This window comes from Vicugna pacos, chromosome 5 (assembly GCF_048564905.1).
Source record: "Vicugna pacos chromosome 5, VicPac4, whole genome shotgun sequence".
In the NCBI taxonomy this organism is placed as follows: Eukaryota; Metazoa; Chordata; class Mammalia; order Artiodactyla; family Camelidae; genus Vicugna; species Vicugna pacos.
The window spans coordinates 44866191-44881394 of record NC_132991.1 but is presented as its reverse complement, the minus strand read 5'-3'; the positions used below and the strand labels follow the sequence as shown (position 1 = coordinate 44881394).

At 46.0% G+C, this 15204-nt stretch overlaps 1 long non-coding RNA gene across 1 annotated transcript in view; it reads right to left on the bottom strand.

The window, feature by feature from the left end:
• The window catches only part of LOC140696393 (uncharacterized), a 167048-nt gene that overhangs the window by 26184 nt on the left and 125660 nt on the right, over nt 1-15204 (bottom strand). Inside the window, exon 6 of the long non-coding RNA XR_012072661.1 lies at nt 13225-13389. This is a non-coding gene — a long non-coding RNA (uncharacterized lncRNA). The remainder of the gene's footprint in view (nt 1-13224; nt 13390-15204) is intronic.

Below are 15204 nucleotides of genomic sequence, written 5' to 3'. Positions count from 1 at the left end.
AATCATGTGTGTACTTTACACTAACAGCACATCTCCATTCGGACATTCCAAGTGCTCAACAGCCACATAAAGCTGGTGGCTACCACATGGGACAATGCAGGTCTCGATTAAACTCCTTGGAGCAGGACAGTCTCAACCCCTCACGTGAGGGTGTCTTGCACTGTGCTCAGCACAAGGGCAACAATGTGAATTCAGTCTTAGTACGTTGGGGCTGCTAAAACAAAAATATCACAGACTGGGTGGCTTAAACAACAAATATATACTTCTCACAGCTCTGGAGGCCGGGAGGTCCAAGATCAAGAGAGGTACAGATTCAGTGTCTGGTGACGGCCAGCTTCCTGGTTCACAGATGTCGTCTTCTCCCTGTGTCCTCCTCACATGGCAGGAGGGATAAAGGAGTTCTCTGGGGCCTCTTTTATCTCATGCATGAAGGCTCCACCCTCATGACTTGATCACCTCCCAAAGGCCCCACCTCCAAATACCATCACATTGGGGTATAGGGTTTAACATATAATTTTGAGGGGATACCAACATTTCATCAATATGTCTATGAATGACTCCGTTCCCCAAGGAGGGAGGCTGAGTGTGCGGGTGCCTCTCTGTGGCCCAGAGCGATGGGTGTCTGTAATAGCCAGTGGAAGGAAGCATGTGTGGGCTCAGCTAAAATCCTGTTCTAGTGAAACTCCCTCAATAAAAGAAAGGTAGCCAGATTATGAGCCCATCACATTCATATTTCAAGCATTACTCAAACGACAGAAATACCAGCTCAACAAAGCAAACTGATCAGCCCCTTGGAATTGAGGACAATGTCATTTAACCTTCATATAAGGGTGAAACCAAAATGGAAACCTGGTGTTTCCAGGAGACGTCCTGGAACTGGCTCAGCCTGAAACATTCTCCACCACAGGACCAGAAGGCAGGAAAGGAGCCTGAGGCCAAGGAGGAAGGACAAGTGTGGAAAGATCTGAGTCCGACCCACTCTTTGTTTCTAGATTCCTGGAGTTTTTATCCTAAAAGCTGATACTTTAAAAAGTGCTTTTTAGAAACAGCAAAGCAGTGGTGCCAGAAAAAACAAATGACATCAGCGCCAAACCCCAGAGAAGCAGCCTTCAGGAAGACCTCAAGGACACACGAGGAGGTGACCCGGCAGAGCTCAGAGCACGCACGGTCTGTTTCTGCTCTGCCCAGTCAGCTGGTTCCAGATTCCCAGAGATGCAGATCCCAAGGACTTCTGACAGAGCAGTTGCTAACCCAGCAGTTCTCAAGCTCTGGTGGGCACTAGAATCCTCCAGGGCACTGGCTGAATATCTAGACTGCTGGGCCCTGCTCTTCAGAGAGCTGAATTCAGTTGTTCTGAGGTGGGTCCCAGGAATATGCATTCTCATCAAGTCCCTTTAGCTGATTCTGATAGGGAGTTCCACCCTTGGAGAAAAACAGCCCTAAGTAATCAATTCACTGTTCTCTCACCTCTCCCTTCTAAATGCCCTCCAGGACACCAGCAAGGTCATGTGGTTCGCGTGCTGCACAAGGCCCCCAGCTGGGAAGGCAGTGGGAAGTGAGATCTAGGCGCCTGGCATGGGGCCGTGCCCACCCACAGTAATGAGCACTCTGTCATTGGACAGAGGCGCCTCCAACTTACAAGCCTTGTGCCCTAGTGTGGAGCTGGGTCAGCCCAAAGGGAGCACTTTTTTCCTAATTCATAAAGACACTGTTAGGCTGGCAACAGCCCTGAATCTGTTGTCCAACACCCTGGATGCTGCATCTTTCCTAGCCCCCAAAAGCTATCACCCTCAACCAGTCATCGCACTTGAACGTGGACCCAGCAATGGGATTGATGACTCATCATCTCCCTTATGCATCACTAGCCAGCCAACACCCAGCCAGGTCCTTCCTGAGCCCTGACGATGCCCCAGCAGTGGCAGGCCCTGTGTTGGGTCAGCTCCTCCCAGAGCAAGCCCGGCCAGCTTCTCCGTATGAATGAGGAGAAGCCATTGCCTCACTGCATTGCTTTCCTGGAAACACTCTACCTCACTGATTTTCCATGTAGATGACAGATTTCCCCTGGGCTGGGTAATTATTTATCAGGATTGATGGCTCCCTGGGAATAGGTCTTGTACATGTCTCCAGCTCACCTGGCTTCCCAAGGAAACAGACTGCTGGATGGGACAGACATCCAAGAGACTGACTATATTTCTGCAAAATTTTCTTCTCTCTCTTCAGTTCTCCCCAGCTTCTAGAATTTTCTGAACTGGATGAACACTTTATGACAGACTGGGCATGTCAAGGCCAATAAAGAGCAGGTCACTGGACCTGCAGTGAATCTCAGATGCATCCTGGGTGAAGGGAAAGAGGACTCCCCTGAGCTCTTGAGAGTGAGGAAATGCAATCTGGTCTGAGCTGGGAACTTAAGCTCTGCTACAACCTGGCTAATTGCTACTGGGCAGGGAGACAAAGAACAGATAAGAATTTGCAGCCACAGGAGAAAAGAAATCTGAAAGGGATGAAGAGTTTAGTAAAAAGACAACTGGAATCTGAACCAACACACTATTGTTCATGGAACAGCTATGAGGTAACTCTGCCCACCACGTCACAAACACTGACTGTCCTAGGTCCAGGGAGACACAGGTCCCTTAAAGAGCTCACTCATGGAATAGCAGGTGGGTGGCATCAGTAAAAGCAAATAATTACAATAAAACGTGGTCAGCAGCAAGAAAGGGAAAGTTACCAGGCACTGTGGGCATACCCAGGAAGGAAGGTCCTGGAGAATGGTGGTAGTGCCCTGGGTGGGGCCTAGACAAGAGCAGAGAGAAGAGCTTGTGCAAAGGCCAGGGGGCCAAAGAGCAGGCCATGTGAGATGAAGTTGTAACTTTGGCATGACATGCTAAAGGATCTGGAATTTCTCCTTCATCAGAGCTTTTTTTTTAAGCAAGAGAGTAACTCAGATCAAGTCTATGTTTTTCTTTGCTTTCCTACTTGTTTATTTAAGTGGACTAGTTTTGAAAAGCAATTGTGTACATGGTAGCAAAATTCAAACACTCCCCAAGTGTAGTACAGAAGGACAAGCCTCCTTTCCACCCACTACCACAAAACTCCAAGTCTTCCTTTCTCAGAAGCAACCTCTTTCTAGTTTTGCCTATATCCTATACCAGAAAGATCACAGACAAGCATACGTACAAAGGGCCATGGTATACTGTTGTGCAGGTCGTATACTGTACAAAGCCACTCAACCCGGGGGACAAGTCCGTTGCACACTTGCTTGCCAAGCTGCTCCCCAGCATAGGGCTACATATAGCAGAGGGGGTATCTATCCCTAATTTGTTCAAAGGCACTGCATGGGCTAGCCGAGACTGTTGATACACATGACATACACACACACGTAGAAGTACACACTCATTCTCACAGCCTTTTATTTATATATAAGAAATATATTTTATATTCATTGTACAACACCTTCCTGTTACAAAGTATCACAGAGATAATTCCACCTGGGCAAAAGTAGAACTACCTCATTTTCTTTGATGGCTGTTTGGCATTCTTTAGCACCTACAATCCTTACAGTTGCAAGTTAAAGACAATTTATCTCAAACCAGCAGAAACAAGAGCCAAAACCTAAAGGGAGCTCACCCAGTTTCAGCACATCAGCCCACTTGACATCGGTGGGCTCCATCCTCCAGCCACACTTCTTAGGGTTAGCTCCTGCCTCAGGGTCCATCTTTAGGACCCCGGAAACCCAGGCTTTGCCTTCACCTGCAGCTGTTCCAAGACTCCTATTTATTCTGGCTCATTCTGGATTGGACAAGATTTTACTTTCCATGAAACAGTCCTAAGGCCAGGGAAACATGATAGACTGACTGGCTTCCACCCCTGGGTCCACCCCTAGAGATGGGAGTGGGGTCAACATCAGCCAGTCATTAGCAGGGGCAAAAGAGAGTGGATTCCAGGTGAGGAACCCGCAAATGGCCCTTACAAACTCCATCATGCAGTTGCCATCATTCGCTTCAATACCTCCTCCCGATGGTCTTTTAATCTGTTTCCAGTATCTTGTCATTGTGAACAATTCCATAATTGAAACTCTCACACATACATCTTTGCATGTGCAAGGATATCTATAGGATAAACTCCTGCAAGTGGAACTCTGAGTCAGTGTCTGTTCTTGTACCTCTGATAGACGTGACCCCCTCGCCCTTCAAAGAGGTGCGCCCATTATTCATACCCACAGCACCTCTGAGATGGCTCACTTCCACATATCCTTGCCTGTGTGTCATCGACTTTCTTAGACCTGTACTTTCAAAGTTCAGTTTGACAACTGTGTGGTTGGTGAATAGGAAGGGGAATAAGCATGGAGATAAGAAAAGCAGTTATATAATTACAGTAATAAAAGGGAGAGATGATAAGGACCTGAACTATGGTAGCTGCCAAGAGCGTTTGAAAAGTAGAGGCAGGATCAAGATATGCATCTTCCCAGCGCAATTCAGCAGGGGAAAATGTACCTATTTTGCTGAAAATTTTGCACTGAGAGGGCTTAACTTTGACAAAATAATAATAACGATACAGGAAGGAAGGAGGGAGAGCGGGAGGGAAGGAAGGAAGGGAAGTGAAAGGGAAGGAAAAGATTTTATTATTAAGACTTTCCCAGTTCGAAATAAAAAACAAACCTGCTCAGTATCAAAGGTCTTAAAACTGAGAGTCTGAGTTAAACACGCTCAGATCTCAAAAACAAAGAAACCTGCGAATGGAGTAATGTGTTACCAAAGCACACAGTAAATGACGTTCTAAAAGTGAATTTTGTAAATTCTAAACGGTCTACGGTGTGAGAGAAGATGACAGTACTGGTCTTACTAAAGCAGGATAAAGCACTGAATTGTAAGGACCACTGTTCAACTTGAAAACTCTCCTCTCTGGACCCCTCCCCTGGAGGCTGCAGATGGAGCGTTCTCAGCTCACATCCAGATGCCTCGCACACATGGGCACTGCAGCAAACGCTGGCTGCGACAGTCTAAGATCAACTCCTGACACCTTTCCCTGGTTTCAGAATGGCTGAGTATAATTCTTGATTTATGTTTAAAATCTTCTTGTAAATGAATGCGCTTTGCTACCAAGACCCATAAAACCCTCTGCATCACTCACATTTCTCAGAATGGCTGCAACTGTTTCTCTACTGGGTACAGTGATGAGGGGAAAAGGTATTTCTTCTTCCAAATCCCCTGACATTGTAACTACCCACCCAATCCTGCTTTTCTCATCATTTGCACCAACCATTCTGCGATTTTTCTTTCCCATAAAATTCTTGAAGGTGAAAACAAAAAGGAGAACATTTTTGAAATAGTTACAAAGCGGGGGAGAAAAAAGCAAACACGTTTCTAGGAGGTTTGATGTGCCCATGGGAAGGAGGGTCAGATAAACAAGGTAGGGTGGGGTGTGGGGTTGACCCCAGGTCGAACAGTCCAGGTCATACGGAGTTGTATCTGGTGGAAGTCCCTGGAGGAGTGACCAGGGAGTCTGCAGACCTGAACATCAGAGCTGGAGCTATTTCCGGGCATCCTGAAGCCATGCCTGGACCAGCAGCGCCCCTGGGAGCGGGGCCCCTGCTCAAGCCCAGTCCGGCGCCTGTGTGCTCTGCAGCCCCCTGCTCTCCGCTCAGCTAGAACTCTCCCCAGTCTGGGCCGAGGCTCTGCACTGGCAGTGGCTGCCGCCTGTGTCTATTCCTCCCTCCAGCAAAATCTTTCTGAGCTTCTGCCAGGGTCTCCCTCAGTTACCCTTATTTCCCAGCGTATTAGTATAATCGGAGCGTCTCTGCCAGCATGCCAAAGAGCCCAGAGACCGGAGAACTCTCTGACCCCTCAAACCCAGACTGGCCAGGCCCTTCAATCCTGGGTACTGACTGACTGGGGCTAGTAATGCCTGGTGGGAAGGAGGATCCCAAGGCAGGGAAAAGTTTTTCCTCAAAGACCTTACTCCAGGCAGGTTGAAAAGCCAGCTCTGGAATGCTATGTCCCTGGCACTGCTCCCAGTCCCATTCCTGTTTCTGCCCTGCCATCTCAAGGAGGGGAAGCCCTGCCGCCTCTTCCGCGATGCCCTCCTTGATCACCACTCCCAAAGGGCTCTGGCACGTCCTCCAGTCGATGCATTGCTGCTGTCCATGATCATTACCGTGGGAACTGTCTCCTGGACAAGTGCCTGCACTCCCGCCCCCAGCACCCACAGGTCCGTCAGGTCTCTCCTCAGCTGGAAGCGTGGTGCCGGCACACAGGAGGTACTGGCCATTAAATTAAAGTCGGCTGTGCTGTTTTCTCCTCCCCTAAAACCACGGTCCAATTCCAGAAAGAATCCAATGTTTCTTGTAGCTGAGAGTCCAGTAAAGCATCTATTTACTTCCAGCCAAGTCACCGTGCAAACCCTACAGAGTCAAACTCTGACTGTGACTAAGTTCCTGCCTCCTCAGTGCCCCCCTCTTCCTTCTACCCTCTGCCCGCACCACCCACTGCCCCACCCCAGCATCACCCAGGCCAAGAGCCATGGGGCCTCTGGAGCCTGCCTTCATTCTGGAGGAGCTGCCTGAATTCTTCCAGGTGGAGCCCTCATTAGACAAACCTCCCTCTTCTACTATTATAACCTTTCGCAGTATAATTTTAATGTACTTTATGCTTTAAAAACCCTTTCCTCCAAGGACAGGGGTGAGGTGACTAACGTGAGTGAAGAAGCAGATCTGTCACAAACAGGCGCATTTCTTCCTTTCAGAAATTTCTTAAGGAGCCTGGAAGGCTTGGAAGAGCTGGTGGCCATCCCTAAAAGGTACCAGGTGTGCCCTGGAGGTGGTGGCCCCAAGGGCGGCCTCTGAGAAGCGGTGGCCCTAAGCCTGCGCAGGCAGGACTGCACAGTACTCTGTGCCCCCTTCTTGGCGCTGAAGCTGGAGGCGATTTGTAGGCAGCCACTTGGAGTCGGCGGGGCCCACTGAGTCCCTTCCCTAAACCACATGTTTTCCCTTTCCTTACAAAGCTGTTTCCTCAGCGGGTGCAGTGAGGAAACCCCTGAGTAAACAGAGAGCATGCTGTGGGCCCCAAGGTTTCTCTGTGGTGTACCCTAGGGACATGACCCCGGGCGAAGCCCACTTCCAGTCCTCCAGCCCATCATGGCTGTTGTGTCCATGAAGTAGTTCCTTTCGACTGCATTCACTTCAGCCACTGGGAAAGCTTACAGCCAGGCAAGGGAAGTCTCTGAGGGCAATGAAGGCCTTGGCCCCTCCCTGTCAGAAGGCATCTCTCCGCCCTCTGGCGCAGAACAATGGCTCCAACCAGGCTGGGGAACTCCACAGGCTTCTGGGTTGGCTCTTTTTCAGCATCTGTGTGGACTGGGGGCCTCATCTTATGTGAGGGGCTGGGGTGAGCAAGAAGGAGCTGACACGTGTGGCCCTAGAGGCATGGGTGCGACTATTAGCCCCTTTTTATAGGCGGGGAATCTAAGGCTCCGAGGTCAATAGCTGAGAACCAACAGGACCAGAGGTCTAGCCCAAAGCTGTCTGATTTGAAATCCAGTATCTTAACCATGACCCTTTATCCATAGTGGGCTGGTACTGGAGCCAGGGCCACAAACCAGGCTTACCAGCTGGACAGGAAGGCTCTTGATGTACTGCCAAGCTCAAGGGCTGGCCCAAGAAATACATGGGCTGCATCTCAGCAGGGGGGCCAAGGAAAGCAGGTTTTGGCATTAGCAGAAGATTCTATCCTTTGCCAGTATTATTGTTGCTATTTGGTCCAAGAAGCCCAAGAAATAGTAGAAAATCTCCACCACTTCCTGATGTAATCTTGGGCAATTTACTTAATCTCTGCATGTCTCAATTTTCTCATCTGTACAATGGAAATAATACGAGCCCCTACATCACAGGGTGGTTGCGAGGATGACGGGAGTTAACATGTGCAAAGCACACAGAACCAAGCCTGCCATGTGGTGAGCGCTGTGCATTCCTGACAGTATCACCACCATCATGGTCCTCATCCTCACCACCAATGTCATCATCATCTTGGTCTGACACCTCCCCCCACTTCTCTCCAGGCAGCATCAAGCACTCCTGCCCATTACTCCCCCAGCCTTTAATAACATTTTCAGTATAGCCCTCTTGACTTTCTATCAATGCCTCTAATCTGAGCAGAAATTGTGACTCTCCATCTCTGTATATTCAGTGCCTTATATGGTGCCTAGCACATAACGGATATGCTGTAACTGTGCGCTGAATAAATGAAAAATGGCACTTAATTATAAAAATAAGGCTTTCAAATAAGTCACAAAGGTTATCTGGCTTTTAAAGGATTTAAAACTATGCCATAGATCATGCCTTAGAGATCAGTACATCATAATAGGTGATAAGAAAATTGAAAGGGCTTTAAATCGGCATGTCAGACAGGCAAGAGATTTTCATCCTGACAATCATTATGTAGAATAATAGTAACAAACCCCATCTGAGGCACTGAGTGTCCCTGATGCCCGAGAGACCCCGCTCCCCATTCGGCATTCGAAGACTCAAAAATAAGCAATCCCAAGAAGTATCCCCATGAGTCTTGCCTGACATGAAAAATTTTCCAAGGAATCACCATTTTGTGGAATGTTTTAAAATGAACTTTCAAAGACAGACTCCAAAAATAGATCCATGAAATACAGATTGAGCACCTCCTGGGTGCTAGATACTGGAACTTACAAATACGAGTTAAGACGTGGCGTCAAGGAAGGGGAACGGACATGTGAGTAGATAATTCATAGATGGTAAGTGATACATAGAGCCATGTCCAGCATGTTCAGAAGGTGCAGATGGGCCCAATTTCGGGGTTTGAGGGCTTTTAATGTAGGTAGAGACTGATCTAGGAAAGAAGATGAATTTTTAGTTTCTTTTCAGGGCAGCTGTGGCTCAGAAATACCAAGGACTGCTAAGCACTTGCTGAACATTCTAAGAAGGTGCAACTACAGCTCCTATAACCCATATTTAAGGCACCAGCAAGAGGAAACCCTTCCTCTGGGCAAGCAGCTGGAGTCCTGGGGAGGGGCGCTCCCTCCTACCACCCAGTGCATAGTCATCTTTGCTCAAACAAAGCCAGTGCTGTCTGACTACCCAGGGCTTCCACACAGCCCACAAGCCCTCCCCACTGAGTCTACAAATAATAACTGAATGTCATTGGGTCACCTTAAAAATGCTCACCACCATCAGTGTCCTGGGGAAAGGCACCATCCTGTTGTGCTCTGATGACTTCCTGCCTTCAAGCCCAGGCCTGTGCACCCACTGGTCATTGTGGGTATGCTTCTGGTTTTCAAGGGGTGGCTAGTCTTTGTACTTGGAAAATTATTTCTAAGTAAGTGAAGTTCAGTGAGAACTGAAACAACAGTTCCTGTTCATAGGTGAGAACTTTTCATTCACCTTGAGCAGCTAGAGATTCCAGATCTGAAAGATGCATTAGAGCCAAATAAAGGAAGATTTAAGGTTTGGGACCAAGAGTCACCCTCCTTCTAAGGACAGAATCTTAACAGCTCTGCCCCTGTTGGTCAATAAGGCTGCTGGGACACAGCTTCCCCAAAGGGCTAGCTGTCCATCCCTATGCAGCTGGGACTCTGGAAATTAAGCCCTTGTCAGTTGCATCATTTGCAATTATTTTCTCCCATTCCATAGGTTGTCTTCTTTTTCTTTTTTTAAGTTTTTTTTATTGAGCTATAGTCAGTTTACAATGTTGTGTCAATTTTCAGTGTAGAGCCCAATTTTTCAGTCACATGTGAACATATATATATTCACTGTCACATTGTTTTTCACCGTGAGCTACCACAAGATCTTGTATATATTTCCCTATGCTTTACAGTATAAACTTGTTTATCTATTCTATATATACCTGTCAGTATCTACAAAGTTCGAACTCCCAGTCTATCCCTTCCCACTCCCCTCCCCGCTGGCAACCACAAGTTTGTATTCCATGTCTATGAGTCTGTTTCTGTTTTATATTTAAGTTCACTTGTCTTCTTTTTTTTAATAGATTGTATTCTTGTTTTCTTTATGGTTTCTGTTGCTGTGCAAAAGCTTATAAGTTTAATTAGATCCTATTTGTTTATTTTTGCCTTTATTCCTATCACCTTGGTAGACTGCCCTAGGAGAACATTGCTACAATTTATATCAAAGAATGTTTTGCCTATGTTTTCTTGTAGGAGGTTTATGGTGTCTTACCTTATGTCTTAATTAAGTCTTTAAGCTATTTTGAGTTTATTTTTCTGTATAGTGTGAAGGAATGTTCCACCATTAAAAAGTCTACAAACAATAAATGCTGGAGAGCATACGGAGAAAACGGAACTCTTCTCTACTTTTGGTAGGAATGTAGTTTGGTGCAGCCATTATGGAAAATAGCATGGAGAGTCCTTAAAAAACTGAAAACAGACTTACCCTATGATCCAGCAATTCCACTCTTGGGCATATATCTGGAGGAAACTCTAATTCGAAAAGATACATGCACCCCAATGTTCATAGCAACACTATTTACAATAGCCAAAACACAGAAGCAACCTAAATGTCCATCGACAGATGACTGGATAAAGAAGTTGTGGGGTATATATATATATATATATATATACATATATACACAATGGAATACTATTCAGCCATAAAAAAGAATAAAATAATGTCATTTGCAGCAACATAGATGGACCTTCAGATTGTCATACTAAGTGACCTAAGCCAAAAAGAGAAGGAAAAATACCATATGATATCACTTAAATGTGGAATCTTTAAAAAAAAAAACAAGGACACAAATGAACTTATTTACAAAACAGAGACTGACTCACAGACATAAAAAACAAACGTATGGTTATTGGGGTTGGTGGGGGAAGGGATAAATTGGGAATTCAGGATTTGCAGATACTAACGACTCTATATAAAACAGATAACAAGTTCCTACTGTATAGCACAGGGAGCTATATTCAACAGCTTGTAATGGCATATAATGAAAAAGAATACAAAAAGGAATATATATATGTATAAATGAATCACTATGCTGTATACAAGAAATTAACACAATGTTTTAAATAGACCATGTTTCAATTAAAAAAAAACAAGAAGCTCATTTCTCTCTCAAGTGACAGTCAGAGATGATCGCACCAGCCTGATGGGCAGTTCTGATCCACGAGCTCAATCGTGGACCCACGTTCCCTCCAGGTTATTGCTCTGCCACCCCGTAGGGCATCGTTGTTGTCTATGTGGTCAAAGCTTGATTGTGTCTAAGTCAATACTGCAAATGGGGCAAAGGGAGAAGGAAGTGTAGGAGGGGCACCCACAGTCCTAGATCTAGGCTTGGGAATGACACACAGTGCTCAGACTCCAGAACTTGATCACAGCACCACATCTAAGGTTGAAGGAAAGCAGTCTAGTCAGGCGCCGAGGAAGAAGGGGAAGACAGATTTGGTGGACAGCTACCAATACCACCATGATGTGCCCTTCAAGAAGAAAATGTGATAAGACAGGCTGATTACTTTAAAAAGGACATGTGCACTCACACAATGACACACGTCTGGAGCATGCCCTCCCCCTTACGGCACTGTTGCTCTTACAGCTGTGACGCAGCAGCGCATCTGAATGACCACTTCCTCTCCTCTTAGAAGTAGATGGAAGAGTCATAATGACCAAACCAAACATGCACATTCTTTGCATTTGAAGACAATGCTAATTTTGGTGCCGTACTCAGGTAATGCAGGCTGTAGGCTGTGGCTTTTAGCACCAACACTGACACATTTATTCAGAATAAATCCTTTCTATTTGCAGATCACCAGGTTTGTCTGTCTGCCATCATGTCTCACATCTGTGCTACACTATGTGAAAACACATTGTGGCAGGAATGGCAAGTTGTTCACCAATATCTAGGCTCCCTTTCTACAGTATAAGATGATAATTAACTTGGTATTCGCCATCAGGACAAAGACTGCACACTTCCCATCCTCCTTTGCAGCTAGGTGTGGCCAGGTGACAAGGTTCTGGCTAACGAGATGTGAGCAGAGGGATATGTGCAACTTCCAAGTCGTGCGCTTAAACAGGAGTGCTCCCTTCCCTTCCTTCTGCCTAGAATGTGGGTGGAATGGGGGAACTGTGGATAAGGCAGCACTCCACAGAGCAACAGAGCAGAAAACGCCTGGGCCTCTGATGACTCTACCACTGAGCACATAGTGGCTTAGACTTTCACAGGTAAGAGAAATAATTCTCTATTTTGTATAAGCTGGCTCCCGGTGACAGCAGCTGAGACTGTATCTTAATTAATTTGGAATTTCAGGAACTCTTTCTGGCCACCTGTCAAGTCATTTGTCTTGGCTGTCCAAGGCACAGTGACGCTGCAACAGTCGCTGTGCACAGCTTTGGGGAATTCATTCTCTCATTCCCTCCCAGCATCCGCTTACTCATCCGCCAGCCGTGTGTGGAACACCTGCCCTGTGCCTGGCTTTGGGGATGTTAACAGTGAAAGAGGCAGGCGCTTCTTCCCTGAAGTTATTCTGGAGAAGCCTGGGCACATTAAGAAATGTCTAAGCATGAGTTGGTGGGAAAATTCAGAGAGGGCGAAGAAATTCTGCTGAAAAGTGGTTAAATCAAGCCAGAGACGGACACCCATATGTCTCAGGATCTGTAAACAGGTACACACTCTGTCAGCTCCACAACAGGAGAGGTGGCTCTGGAAGAGGAATCCTAAGATGATAACATGTTTTTGCAACCTCCTTATTTGCCTTTCACATTAGGTTCTACAAAATTCAGAAACCCTGCCGGAATACAGTGATTGATAAAGACTTTCGCTAACATTTTAAAGACAGTTAAAGTAAGAATGATTTTAACTGACTCCCACGAGTTCTCCCCTGCAGCCCGCACACTTCTGGTCGCCACTGCTGCTCATCTCCTGCAGCCTCTCACTTGACCTTGCTCCAATCAACTCAGCCTCGGGCTGTGTCCTAAACACGCCTTGTGCTTTGCAGCTTATGGGCTTTTGTTTGCCTCCTGCCCCTAGGAAGCCCTTCCCCCAGGTTATCTGATGGGATCTCAAATATCATAAGGATTTCCCTGATCCCCTGTGCGGAATGTGTTCACACACGGACGCATGGACACTTCTGTGAGTCCGCCTTGCCCCAGGTCAGATCATAAGCTCCTCAGACCAGAGGCTGTGTCTCTGTGTCCTACTCATTTGACGTGCCCTTAGCCCAGAGCTTTGCACATGGGAGGGGCTTAATACATACTTGTTGGATTTGATGAGGCTGAATTTTCTCTTTCGCAGCGTGGTAACAGAGCCAAAAGGCACAGTCGGAGGAGCCAGGGCATGGAGACGACGTGCTCACCTTGGCTGTGTAGCACTGGTTGTCTCATAGGTAAAATTGAGATGATAATGGTACTTCTTCAGTCTGCTGCAGGGGGAAAGAGTGGACATCAAGAAACAAAGATTCCCTCTGAAGCAAGGGAGGTAAGTGTTGCATGTATCCCTTCTAGATGCACACCACAGCACAACCAGCCACAACCCCATTGCTAGAAAAGAAAGGAAATGGAGCTGGTAGTGGAAGTTAGCAGTCTCTGCCATCTAAACAAACCACAAAGGAAATGAATGATACATTGAATTACATTAATTAAACATTCTATTCAACAAAGGCTACAAAAAGGTAAAAAAAAAAAAGGTAAGTATTAGACAGGAAGAAAACGTTAGCAACAACATAGCTGACTGACAAAAGTTAGCATCTAGAATCCATGGAGAACTTTTTCAAATCAATAAGAAAAAGAGAAATAATAGAAAAAATTGGCAAAAGATGTAAACAAGCAGTGCCCAGAAGAATAAACCCAAATGGCTAATATACATGTGGAAAAAAAATCAGCCTCCTGAGTAGTTGGGGAAAGGGAAATTAAAATCAGAAATAGATACCATTGCACATTTACCAACTTTGCATGAGCTTTTTAATTTGACAATACTAGATAAGAGAGCAGGGGAATTCAATCACTGTTGGTAGTTGTATAAATTAATGCACCTGTTTTAGAGAATTTGACACTACTGAGTAAAGCTGAAATGCACATATGATCTATCCATTCCACCTTGAGACTGATACCCTGGGAAAACTCTTGCACCTGGGCACACAGAGTATGCAAGAACACTTATAAAAACATTGTGTGTAACAGAAAAACAAAAGTATTATAAGCAACCTGAACATTCATCAACTGGAGGATGGATAAACTGAAATGTGCTAACACAGTGGAATGCTTTACAGTCACTACAACGAATGAATTAGAGCCATGCAGATTAATACAGCTGGATCTCACAAATATAACTGAACAGAAAGAGCAAGTTCCAAAAGAATCTAGCAGGATGATGTCATACATAAGGTTTGAGAATATGCCAAACAACTTCACATATTGCTTAGGGACACTTAAATTTGTGGTGGAACTATAAAAGAATGCACGGAAGGATAAACACAAAATTCAGATACTAGTTTCCTAAGGGCGGTGGGACAGGGGAAGGGGGAGATGAAGTGAGTGCATGGGGATGTCAACTGAATTGATATTTTATTTCTTGAACTGGGTGGTGGGTAGATAAGTATCCATTTTATCTTTTTAATCCTTTTATATATCTGAAAATATTTCATGATAAATTTTAAAATCGTGTTTTAAGAGAAAAAGTTTGTGGTAGTCAGGATTCAAGACAGTCCCGATGACCCTGGCCTCCTGTACAGTTTCCTCCCTTAGGTGATGACGTGTGGCTTCCAATACTAGGTTCTAAAAGCATGATGGTTTCTGCCTTGGTCTCTTGCATCACTTGCTCTAGGGGAAGCCGTGTGCCACGCTAGATGACATTCATGCAGCTCTGTGAAGAGGCCCACGTGGAGAAAAAGAGACACTTCCCACCACCAGCTCACCACCTTGAGAGCCATGAGAGTGAGCCACTTGGAATCAAATCATCCAGCCCCAAGCCTCCAGATGACTGCAGCTCAGGTGACATCTGACTGCAACCATGAGAGAGCCAGCCAGGAACACTCAGCCAGCTTTCTCTGAACTCCTGACCCACAGAAATTATGAGAACAAATAAATGATTCTTGTCCCAAGGCACTGAGGCTTGGAGTGATCTGTTATGCTGTCGCAGACGACCACTGCAGGGTTGTACTGAGTGATCAGCGGCTTCCTTCAGATCTGGCCACTGGGATCGCTCCCACGACCCTTACGCCATTCACCTGTTCACTCAG